A 12,373-nucleotide genomic window follows, 5' to 3' on the forward strand; every position below is an offset into this window, starting at 1 on the left:
AATGCTCGTGGACATATTTCTGGTAAAAAAGAAGACTCGTGAATTTGTAAAGTTATTGTCTTTAGGTATTTTCAGTGGCAGCTGGGTTGCTTTAGTATATCCAGTCTAATATATTGTATTTGATGGTGGGAATTCAAGTTTCTTCAGTAGAAAAAGGAGGACTAAAATCTAGATGAAAGAAAATAAAGTGTCTAAAGGACACTTCTTTGCACACTAATTGAGATCAATGTCATTTTCCAATCCTGTGTTTTCATAGTACTTCACTTAAGATAAAATAGAGTTGATGAACCTAAGTTGTATGCCATGACTTGAAAGTTTAGCAGTCATCTCAAACTATTCATCATCTCATTAACTGCAAGATGTGCAAAGCATTTACATGAACAAACAATGGAAAGTAGTGGGAAAGCAACTCACCCAAAATATATTGCTCCCATAAATATAAACCACTATATATTTGCAGTGTACTGGCAGCCAGATTAAGCTCATCAAATATCAATTCTTTGTTCAGCTATAATGAAAATCTTTTACGTGAGGCAAAAGATAAATGGGACATTTCTCATGATTGCTGTAATTCTGAAATACTCATTTACAGGCAGTATGAGAAGCAGCCTCCACACCAAAAAAAGTTCTTCTCTGAGTCTCAGTTCAGTGTAACTTTTTTTTTTCCTATTTTGGCTTGTTCCTCTAAATATGATCGTTGCCAAATATTATTTAAAAATTAAAATGCTATGTTTTATTATTGTTGTCTTCTAGCTTGAGTGATCCCAATAGGTATATATGCATTAATGATCTGAAAAGTAGGGGATAAAAATAAAGACGAGCCCTCATCAAAACTTGCGATCAGAGAACCACAGTGCTTTAGCAAAGTTCAAATCCAGAAGAGAATTTTAGTTCAAACTAACTTAAAAAACACCCTAACTCTTCTTTTCAGCTTGTGAAATGCATTAAAAGAGGGATGGAATTTATTTCTGTATAGCAGGAGGAAAGTCCTATAGCTTACTTGCTGAGAAAACACAGTTTCATTGATTAAAAATTGTGCAGAAATTTGCACTGAGGTCACCTAGACAGCGGTGAGAAGGAAAAAAAAACAAACAACAGAGTAAACTAAATACACAAAATGAAGGACAGGGCAACAAAACTTTTAATTTAATAATACTACATAAGTCATTCATCCAGAATATGGAAAATCCACTTTCAGGTCCTTGAAGGTGGCTGAAGGAATAAAAACTTTTATCTTCCAGAAAAATATCTGAATGAGTATGCAGCAGTGTACAGTAGTCTCAGATTCTTTAGCTAATGCTGCCCCTAGAAACCTTTATTATTCATTGCAACAACAAAAATACGCATTTCACCTCCTAGGTAAATGTCCCACCTATCAGACTGTAGTCACTCTTTCTCTGAATGATTATGTTTGACACAAAACAGAAAAAGCATCAAGGGATAATCTTTGGAGCAAGCCATTCACACCTTCACTGCATGATCAAATTTCTGAAGGTAAAAAGATCTAAACACAGGTGACCCATGTCTTAAAGGAATTTTGTACAGAAGGAGCTGTTTCTTCTCATTTCTGAGGACTAAAACTTTGGTTTAGTGTTTTATACTGTCTGTAAAAGAAATAAAATGTTTTCTTTTGTTCAAATGTTCTGTTCAATGCAAACACAAAATGCATCAAAACCCCAAAAAACGTATTTCAGCAATAGCACAACAGAAAAACACTTTCATTTAGGTTTTGTCAAATGAAAACTTGATGAAAATCAAATGATATCTTGAGATCTTGAGCTTTCACAGAACCTCACCTTTTCTGTCCTTTCCTCTGTATATATCTACATCTACTTTGCTCTGGGTGTGCCGTGGTCACTGCCTCCATCAGCATGTTATCCTTCAGACTCTGATAAAGGAGACAGAATATTCCCACAAGGCATAGTGATTGCTCAGTCCCACAGAAATAGTGTAATGCAGATAGGGAGAAAAAGCGCAAATCAGAGGGTAGAATAGGAGCACAGGGAACAGTCTCAGTGGGGCAATATAACTGGTGAGGTAAGTAGATAGACTGCCCAGACCTGAAACTGTTTCAGTATTTCCACATTTTATTTTAATCCTATTGCATCTAAATCCTTGATTCTGAAAACTATCTCAATACAAAATATTAAGCTCTTATAACCCCCAAAGTAGTATTTTTCAATGCAGGTGAAATGAATCTTTAAGGCCGTTTACGAAAACCACGTTATTCAAAATCTACACAGACAAAGCGATAAAAAAATATTGTCATAGAAGCTGTGCCTTAGCTTCAGTTAACTTGATATCATACATGAATGTCCTGACAAACTGCAGAATATGGTTTCTGCATATTGGAAGAGGTGAGTTTTAGAAATAAAACATGGGTTTACTTCGCGTTCATCTTTTGGTCACGATCTGTTCTTGAATTATAGCAGTTTCGTAAGTTCTCTGGTTGAAGGTGTTCCAATTTGAGGAGATGATTAAATATTCATTGGAACAGACACAAAAGACCTGTATTCCATTGAAAGCTGAATGACCTGAGTGGGGGTGCCATCACACTAAAAAGTCATTCCCTGATTCAAAGACTATTTAATGTATATGTAGCGTACGAGCGCCATGAGGACATAGCGCGGCAGACTTCTCTCAGAAGACCCTCTGCTCTGCTGGTTATGACACTGACCTCAGGTAAAAGGCTCGGGTCAACTCTGCCTTGTGCAAGGATAGAAGTGAAAACTATACGCTGTAGTCATTAAGATAATGACATAATCATGCAAAAGTGAATTTAAACCCCTTCAAGTAGAAGAGAAAAGTGGTCCTGCACAACTGGAGGAAAACCTTAGTCTGTATGGTGCAGCCAGGGAGCTTTATGCTTGCAAGATTCTTTAGCTGTCCTACTATCATGAGTCCTGCTTCCTTATCTCAGCACTTCCAGGGATCAATCTACTGTCTAGAGATAACCACAGCTATGAGCATTGTTTCTGAGCTTGTGTAAAGGAAGAAGGTGGGACATACTCATGCCATGAAAGCACTAGGCAGTGCTGAAAGAAGCCACTGCAATCTGTCAGAACAAGACCCAAAACCCAAGTTCCAGCTGCTGATTTTTGATCAATCTACCCCAAACAGTGGATGACACTATATGCACGTTAATCTAGTCCCTGTAAAATCCCATATGCAGTTTCCCCTATTTTTGCAGACTTCCAGAGTACCCGTAGAATTATGAATTAGTTGGCTACAGCTAAAGCAAATTTTGGAAATACAATTTAAAAGTCAGTGCACAGCATACTTCAAGTACTACAGCTACACAGTAAAAAAAAAAAAAGTGTGAGAAATACCCCTGAACTACATGTTCAATAATGCATGCCAAGAAATCAAAGCATCAGAATTAGGAATGATTCAAATTGACATTCCCAGAAGTACTATTTTTCTATCAATAGAAGAATCAGTACAAAGCAACTGCCTACCTCACAGTTCATCAGAAAAAGAACCACCTAGCTACATTTCATCAAAACAAGACACCACACCAAAATGCCATTATAATCCAAGAATCAAGGAAATAATTCATCTCTCTACTTATGAGCCTATGATGTAGCTGATGTGCTGTGCAAAGCTGATTTAAAATCTACTCAATGTCTCTTAAACTCTGATTCTTGAAAAATATTCAATGTGATTACAAAAAGTATTTACATTTATAATGGTCATTGTATTTAAAAAGTGAGAAAAATCCATATTTTTTTATCCTTCTAGCGTTTTATATCAGTAGCATGAGAGGAAAGATCTATGGTTATTTTTTTTTAAACAAAGGCTTTCCAGAAGCAAACAAGGTAAGGTGAGCCAAGTGTTTAGACTTACTAAAAAGAAATCTAAGCCATGCATATCTACCTACCCTCTTAAATGTACCCACTACTTCAGTACAAGACGGAATGGCTCAGAATTTATGAACATGATAACCAGGAAAGAGTAAAACATTGATCCTGCTTCCACCATAATAACTGCCAGGGTGTACAGGGCGTGGAGCAAATGAGACTTTTCTTTATGGACTTAGACAGTCCTCATTAACCAGATACTCTGTTCATATCAGTTGACATCTTGTAATGTAAACCTCTGATGACCATGCCATGCAGAATTCTGGTATCTCTTTTGTTAAAGTTTTAACTGCATACATAGCCTTTGTCTGGCACGCAAAATCTAATTTTGAGACAAAATACTGGATTTTCACAATTTGAAGAAGAGAACATTCCATTCTATGATCCTTCATTTCTCCAGGATAATACATAAGCGCTGTCAATATGCTTTAAAGAAATCTGAACTTTTTAACTTTTCTGCAAATACCTTTACTTGATATTACTCTTAAATTTTGTTCTTTACATCCATTGAGCAAGGAGAGGGTATTTATGACAAATCTTTGAATGTGCCATAATGGTTGATGTATATGTTTATCGTTTCTCTGAAAGTCCATCTAGATATTTTGTAGATAGCAGTTCGGAGGAAAGTAGTTTGTGTTTAGGAAATGGAATCACTGCTTTTGATTGTGCCATTGAGTGTTAGAGTAGTATCATCATAAATTGAAAACATATCCAGTGACAACAAGCCTGTCGACTTTTTTATGAAAATTGCAGAAATTTTCAACATTTTATGAGATGACAGAAAATTTACTGTCCAAAAGGCTGCATAGAACCTACATGGCAGACACACGCTGAAGGTTCGAAATAAGCACCCAGACATTACTTGCAAGTTTATTCCTCTGAAAGCAGCTCTTTTTAAAAGTTTATTAAAGATCTAGTTAAGCTTCATGGCTGTGACCTCCTACGCACAGTAAATCAAACAACATGGAAGCATTCACTTTTAAAATGCCTAGATTTTCAGTGTGTCTTCACTAAAGTAGGTTGATGCCATGTTTGTAAATATGCAATTAGATGTATTTTTAAGACATTTGGCTCAGCTAAACTGAAGAGCTAACCACAGGGTAATCCCCAAAACACTGAAGAAATCATCTCTAAGTAACAAAATGAGATCTATTGCTGATTGTGGGCAACAAAATCATTTCTGAATCCAAAGAGAAAATGCAGATAATCTCTAAAACACAAGAGATATTATCAGGGGACTTTTTCAGTTCCATAGCTGACACACTTGACTATAATATGCAACAACATTTTGAATGCAAAGATTGCCACTCTCTCCCAGCCAAGTCAAGGTCAGGGATTTGATCTCAGAGTCACATCAGAATTTGTTAAGCCAGAGGGAAGGCAGGCCTATAACTGTGGACACATCTGGCACTCCAGAGGCTGTAGAAGCATATTTCAAGGGCTGAACATCCAGAAGAAAAGCTGAGTTTAACAACAGATTCCTACACCTCCTTCCCCAAGGGACATAAGACTGTGAGTGTCACACCACCAAAAAGGACCAGTACCTTAGAAATCGCAAGAACGCCTACAGACAAACTGGTACAGAGCATTTAAAGACATGTCACCAAGCTGAGCTATGTAAAAGTTACCTTTGCCCTATTAATCATAGCAATTAAACATTATGCAGGAAAGAAAATTTTAGAAAAGGCATTTGGAAACAGTCTGCAAGCACAGTGCTGGAAAGGTCACTGCAGCCTCAACCGCTCCCTAGTCTGCTCTTAGAGAGTCAACATAGTCCTAGCCACAGAAGCTGGGATTCACCTGTTCTAGCTAAAACATTTTAAAGATTAAGTATCTAAATGACTACATTTCTTTTATAGTTGATGGAGGGGAAAAGACAGATCCAGGAGCTGGTTCACAGCACCTTAACACCGGTATCTAAGGGCTGCTGAATCATCCCCGCAATTGCAAGTTTCCCTCCATTCATTATAAAAGGGGTTAGAGAAACTCATGTAGGCAGACAGATCTGCCTTTTAGAACTCTAAGGCTAGATGAGACGAAGCCCACTCATGGAGTCCTTTACTTACCCAGCAAGAGTACGTCAAACAGCTGCGATCTCCTCCTTTCACACGGTTATGACAACCACCTCCTGGTAGGAGCAGCAGCAATGCCCTGCATACCTGTGCCAGCTACGGAGATGTATCTGTTGGCGAGCGTTACGCTCACTGTATTCTTCTTCTGCCATGCAGAGAGCTCTCCACTGAAGTTATTCTTGACGGAATACCCCAAATTGCTGACTCTGGAAACTGAACACTTCGCTGAGATTTAAAGGAGAGTCTATTCCTCAGCACCATTTTCCAGAATATCTGAAGTCCTGACATATCCTTAAAAGGTATTCTGTATTTGCTAGCTTTCCTTTATTACTGTAAGGAGCAGAAATGACATTTCACTTGGTGAAAGCTATGATTTCATTATTGCAAGAGCTGGAGCACCAAGTCTACTGTGTCTCTGTATAGACCTCAATCTGTGTAAGATCAGAGAACTGCTGAAATTTCTGCAGGTTTTGCTGTCCTCTTTAGAGCCAGAAAAACACTGCCTAAATAAAAGAGCACATAATATAGACTTACATATCTTGCAGCTTTTTAAAGACTTGAAGTAAGAAATTTGCTTTTCTAATCAGAATTTAACTCCTGTTGCTTTAAAATTCCTCACTAAAAATCTATTCCAATGAGGGTGTTTTACGAGTATCAAGAGTTTTGTTTTTACCTGGTAACCAGATGGCAGCTCTTTGTCTGAGGTTTTGGTGTTATTCAGCTGGATTTTAGTTTTTGTTCCTAATAGATATGGCAAACATTTTATCCTGCTACTACTATATTTTAGCATATTTAATTGCCAAGTTCACAAGAATCCGACCCACTGCTTTTCCCAAGCAGATGGTGGGAGTTGTTTTTAAAACTGTAGTGAGATTTCTTTTCCAAAATGCTTACATAGCTTTATGAAGTCTCATCGCTGTTCAGTATACACATAGAAAATCAGCTCATGAGCACGTATGCCATTAGGGGCCAAATATGCACAGTGTGGAGCACTCCAGCCTAGAACTCCGCACCGGGACCACTTTTTGTATCTAAAACTCAGCATATGTTCCAGTATCTGCGGAACTGGGACTACGTCTTCAGTTCTTGGGAGACACGAGGTCTTAATAAACACTGGTGTCCATTTTGGACTTTATTATTTGCCCTTTCATTATACATATCTTCTCTTACAAGTTTTAAATATGGGTGATTTACAGCAATGCAAGTCAGAAAGATATAAAACAAAAACTCATTTTTAAACTGGTTCTACTTCTACTGCCAAGCTACATCTATGGGTGCTGCAAAATTAAAAGTGGCCTAAAACAACAGTGTGAAAAATAAAGAATTTACGTAAACTCATTTTTTGTAGCTTGGCAAATAAGAAATACGAAAAAGAACAGTAGGTGACATAAATCAGAAGTGTCGGTCCAAATATTTCCCAGCACTCTCTGAAGTTCAAATCTGGATCTGAACCTGAAGACCGTGCCTTGCCAATCATTAATAACTATAAAGTAATATATTAGAATAACTTGTGTGCAAATAAAAAAAATTTAAAAGGCAGTAGAATCACTTCTTGCCAACCTATATAGAGGCCAGGCATATAGCTAGGGACATGAGTTGGAGCAGCCGATCTGCCCTGACCTGATCTCAGAGCTCTGTCTGCCGGCCACGCAAGCCCCTGCCACCCCTCCGAGCCATGGGCAGCCCGAGAGGCCATCAGCAGCGACGGCCCACGACCTGCGCTCTGATGGAAAAGAATTGCTAACAGCAAAGTGCCCTGGCAACAGCCTCTTAAACCTCCCCTTACCTCAAGGGACCTGGCCCATATATTTTATAAGAGAAAGTATTAAATACAATTGTTTCACATAAATATAACTCCATTCACATAGAAGCCTTATATAAATGTCCATTGGTTAACAAATCACTCCTATTTTCAGTGAGTCTGCAATATTTTTGAGACTGTCAATCCATGGCTTTTGCACCGCGCTTAGCACAGTACTAACTCTAACAGCTGATGCCCAGAGAAATAAACCAGGGCTATAACAAATAGCGTCCAAGTAACATGAAATCCTACCAACAACTGAACCATCAAATTAACGGGTCCCTGATATTAATTGGGTTCTTTGAGTATTGCAAAATGTCATTCATTTGTACAGTGAAAGCCTGATTCCTTACATAGTTACACAAAGACTAGGAGAGAATAAATATAATGGATTAATGAATAATATGAGAGAATGAATAGTATGCACTATGCTATGGGAAGATAATGAAGTGCCATTAAATAGATAGGCTATTATGCTCCCTAAATTTCAATAATGTAGTTAAGAAAGAGCAAATAGGGCAAAACAAAGGAGTGAAAGAAATGTAATGTTGTTATTTAAAATGTGTGCCTAAGGACCTTGTGCGTATACTCCTTCACAATTTAATCTGATTAACAAAAAGTAATAATTTTCTGCTCAGTGCTACTTGTGAAAAAAACAAGTTTTCATCTTATATAAGACTTTGTATAAAATGCTTTTCAGCCTCAAGATAACTAACGAGTTAGTTATTAGAGAGTCTGCATAATTTTATGACACAAAGTAGGGCTTATCACACATTTCATATCTAGACTGTACTGTAAAAAAATTGTATCCAGTCATTGCTGGCTTTGACTGACTGGAACTAAACATGGTTAGAATAAAATGCACATTCTTTTCCAAATGTAAGAAGAAAGGAGGTTCTCATTAAAATGATTTGCTGATATGACTTAAAACAATTTATTTAATCTTCACCTTTTTTACGTAAATATCCTTCAACCGAGGATTTTAAAAGTATAATTTAAAATAGATTTTGTAAAGTATAATGAGATGCTCTGTCAGATGGGAAGACAAATTAAAAGTGCAATTCACACTGTTACAGCAGCATTGCCACCACGGAGCTACTAATCTTTTGCACAATGCTCACAGTAGAATGTACTCCAGTCTCTGTAGGGCACGTGATTATAGACTTGCAGGGAGACTGGGATTTAAATTATTCATCAGTGCAGATTTCCTTTTGCAGAAAAATTAGTGTGCCACATAAATAGCAAAACTGTTAAGTCTTGGCCTTTTGCAAATTAACTGCCTGGTAATAGCATCAGTTATTCCTGGTTAGTTTCCCCAGCAGTTACAATAGCAATATTCTGTCAAGCACAAAGCTGTATACGAAAATAATGCTAAAGACAGAACATTCGCACAGCCAATTAAATGTTCAGAATGCATTAGGTCCTGTAAACGTAAACAGCCGTGCATAAGCCTGTCAGGAGATCTGACGGATGCCAGATTAGGGCCCCAACCTGTATGTCCAGCGAACAATGCCATCTTAGCTACAGCATGTCTTTACATACGAACATCCAGAGGGAATAGGATATCAAAATAATTTGCCTGAAAAAGACTTGCAGTCTTCAAAACTGTCAGGTATGGATTTCAAGTGAAGTGATATGTGCTTTCATCTGCCTGTTAACCACAGAACGCGACAAGCCCATTATTTACAAAGTCAAACTCCATCGTCATCTAAACAGTATTATTAAACTTTCGCTCAAGTGGTACCTGTCCTGGCCGGGCAATCGAGGATGGCAGCATATGCAACATGCCAGCTCGGTCAGCCTTTCTGCTCAGCAATACCAGAGGATGGTTTCTTCTACGTTTTGGGGAACTGCCACAGAATCTCCAACCTATGGGATGGATTTTAATAACCAGTTCCTAGCAACTTCACTGAAGGTGTTCATTGGGCACAAAGTTAAGCAGATGCCTAAAATTTGGCCATTACTGAAAAACAGCAGAGTAAATCAGTGAAAGGACTGTACTTATTCCTTCCTAAGTGCCTAGAATGGTTCTTTGGAGTTGTGGCTGGGTCAAAAAATTGTAACCTACAAAAAATTATATCAAAAATGAAAGGTTTCATAAAAAAATAATTTTGACAGTTAAATCAAAAAGCAAATATCCTTGATTTTAACATGTAATTGAATTCACTGCTTCTCCTTTAGGAATGAAACATTCAAAAGTAAGAACTAGTATCAAAGAGGAAAATATCAACCTCAGCAAAATCTAGGTGAAATGTCAACATTAAAATTAGAGGGAAAAAGAATCAAAGACACTACCTAAATAATTAAGTGCAAAGAAATGCATGCAGGTTGATACTGGGCCAAAACACACCATCTCTAGTTCAAAATGTGAAATCTTTACCTCTGCAGCCTGAAAGGGAAACAAAAACCTATCTCCTGCCTAGACCCAGGTCTCCTCTAGTTACATGGAAATCAAAGCTGTCCATGGTGTGACACAACATGGAAATTTGTCTGTTATAACAGATTTCAGTTCAAACCTCAGTTCACAGTTTTGGGAATTCATACAACAGGGCAAACTGCATTCTCATTTTCAGTATCGTTCTTTCAGAACCACTATAACACTGCGACGGAGCTATAATGGATGTGGACCAGTCCTATGCCTGACCAATAAATCTGAACATTTCAGTTAGTCTTGATCATTCTTTCCTGGAAGGCGAAAACCACTGCATCCAAAAAAATTGCTTAGGGAACACAATCCATTTTCTCCAGAAGCACAATTAGACCTAGTCAGCCTCCTCTCCTGCCTCCTCTGAAGGACACACAGAGAATACGCAGACCAGCCAGGACCCTTCTCAATTTCTCATGGCTATCAATGGAGGCCGTCTGGCAGGTAATGCCTTCTTTTTATTTCCCACAATAAGGTTTGCAATACAAATGTGTACAGTTCAAGGAGATCTGTCTACAGGAGCTGAAAATACCATTTGGGACACAAACCAGACACTTACAGAGAGAGGACTTGGTCACTTACACATCACGTTTCTCAAATGTTGACTTTTTTGTTATTTTGCAAAGATATTCAGCATGCTAAAGAAAGATGTATTTTACTCCCTAAGAATAAGGTTGATCTTACTCACTAAACTAGTAAACATCACTGATTCTACCTTGACAAAATCCATGAGGAGTGAGTTGCCACTGCCAGCAAGTTCTACAGACTGAAACACTCCTTTCAGGAATATAGACCAGGAGAGCTCCAGAATGCCAAAGCTTTGTCCACTTGAAAGGATAAAATAATTAAGTACTTTTATTTAAATACAACTGGTTCTAAACATAATCTTTCCCTTTTAAATGTCAGGCATTTCCAAACATGTATCTCAGTGATGATTCGTATAATTTAAAAGCAACATAGTGAAAACCTTGCTCTGCTGAAGCAACACTCCAAAAAAAGATAATTGCCTCGCCTATAGCCTCCATGGTCTCTCTGGAACTAGCAATCCCAGTGCTTGGGAAAGACCCGTACGTTGTATGTAATGGAGCAGTCAGCCTAAATATAGCTCCATGCCACTGCAGTTGGACTACTTCTGTTACTCCAGCTAGTTCATTTAGCAGGAGATTAAGTATCTCTACATTGCACAAAGGAGACTGAAGGCCAAGTCCCTTGGTAACTTTAAAGAGAGTCGAAGCACAGAGGAAATTCCTTGCAGATAAAATACAGCTGTCAGACTATAAACTTCCCATTTTTTCTATTCCCTTCCTTTCCTCAAAGGGAGGAGAGGGCTGAGCCTGGATAATTACATTGTCCTTTCAGCATAATTACCCAGCTTTGTCACTGCTTCACACATAATTAAGTATTAATATTACCCTATAAGTAAACAATACGTACATGATATCTCTGCAATGTGCAAGAAAGCATTGCCTTATGTACACTCTCTTAGCTGGAGTAAAATTGTAAAATGCATGCTGAATCTGAACCTATACTATGCTGTCAGGTATTTTTGGTTAAAATGGATTTGTTTGCTCTTCAGTACAATGAACCATTAACAAATAATTTGCACAATGCTAAGAGGATTCATTATTGAAGCGATTCCTATGCAATGAATAATGTGTCTAAATACCTGAATCATCACAGAAAACAAGATACTGGACTCAAGACTGCTGTTTGGAAATTTCATTACATGGCGATGAGTACTGTAAAACTGCCTGTGGTGGCTTCACCCAGTTGGCAGCTCAGCCCCACCCAGCCGCTCGCTCACTCCCCACCGGTGGGATGGGGAGAGAATCGGAAGGGTAAAAGGGAGAAAATTCGCGGGTTGAGATAAAGACAGTTCAACAGGTAAAGCAAAAGCTGTGCACACAAGTAAAGCAAAAGAAAGAATTCCTTCCCCACTGCCCACGGACAGGCCGGTGTTCAGCCATCTCCAGGACAGCAGGGCTCCGTCACCCATAACGGTGACTTGGGAAGACAAACGCCATCACTCCCAACGTCCCCCCTTCCTCCTCCTTCCCCCAGCTGTGTATGCTCAGCCTGACGTCATACGGTATGGGATATCCCTTGGGTCATTGGGGTCAGCTGTCCCAGCTGTGTCCCCTCCCAACTCCTTGTGCCCCCCCGGCCTCCCTGCTGGTGGGGTGGGGTGAGGAGCAGAAAAGGCCTTGGCTCTGGT

This window comes from Cariama cristata, unplaced genomic scaffold, assembly GCF_000690535.1.
Source record: "Cariama cristata isolate BGI_N322 unplaced genomic scaffold, ASM69053v1 scaffold1119, whole genome shotgun sequence".
Lineage (NCBI taxonomy): Eukaryota > Metazoa > Chordata > Aves > Cariamiformes > Cariamidae > Cariama > Cariama cristata.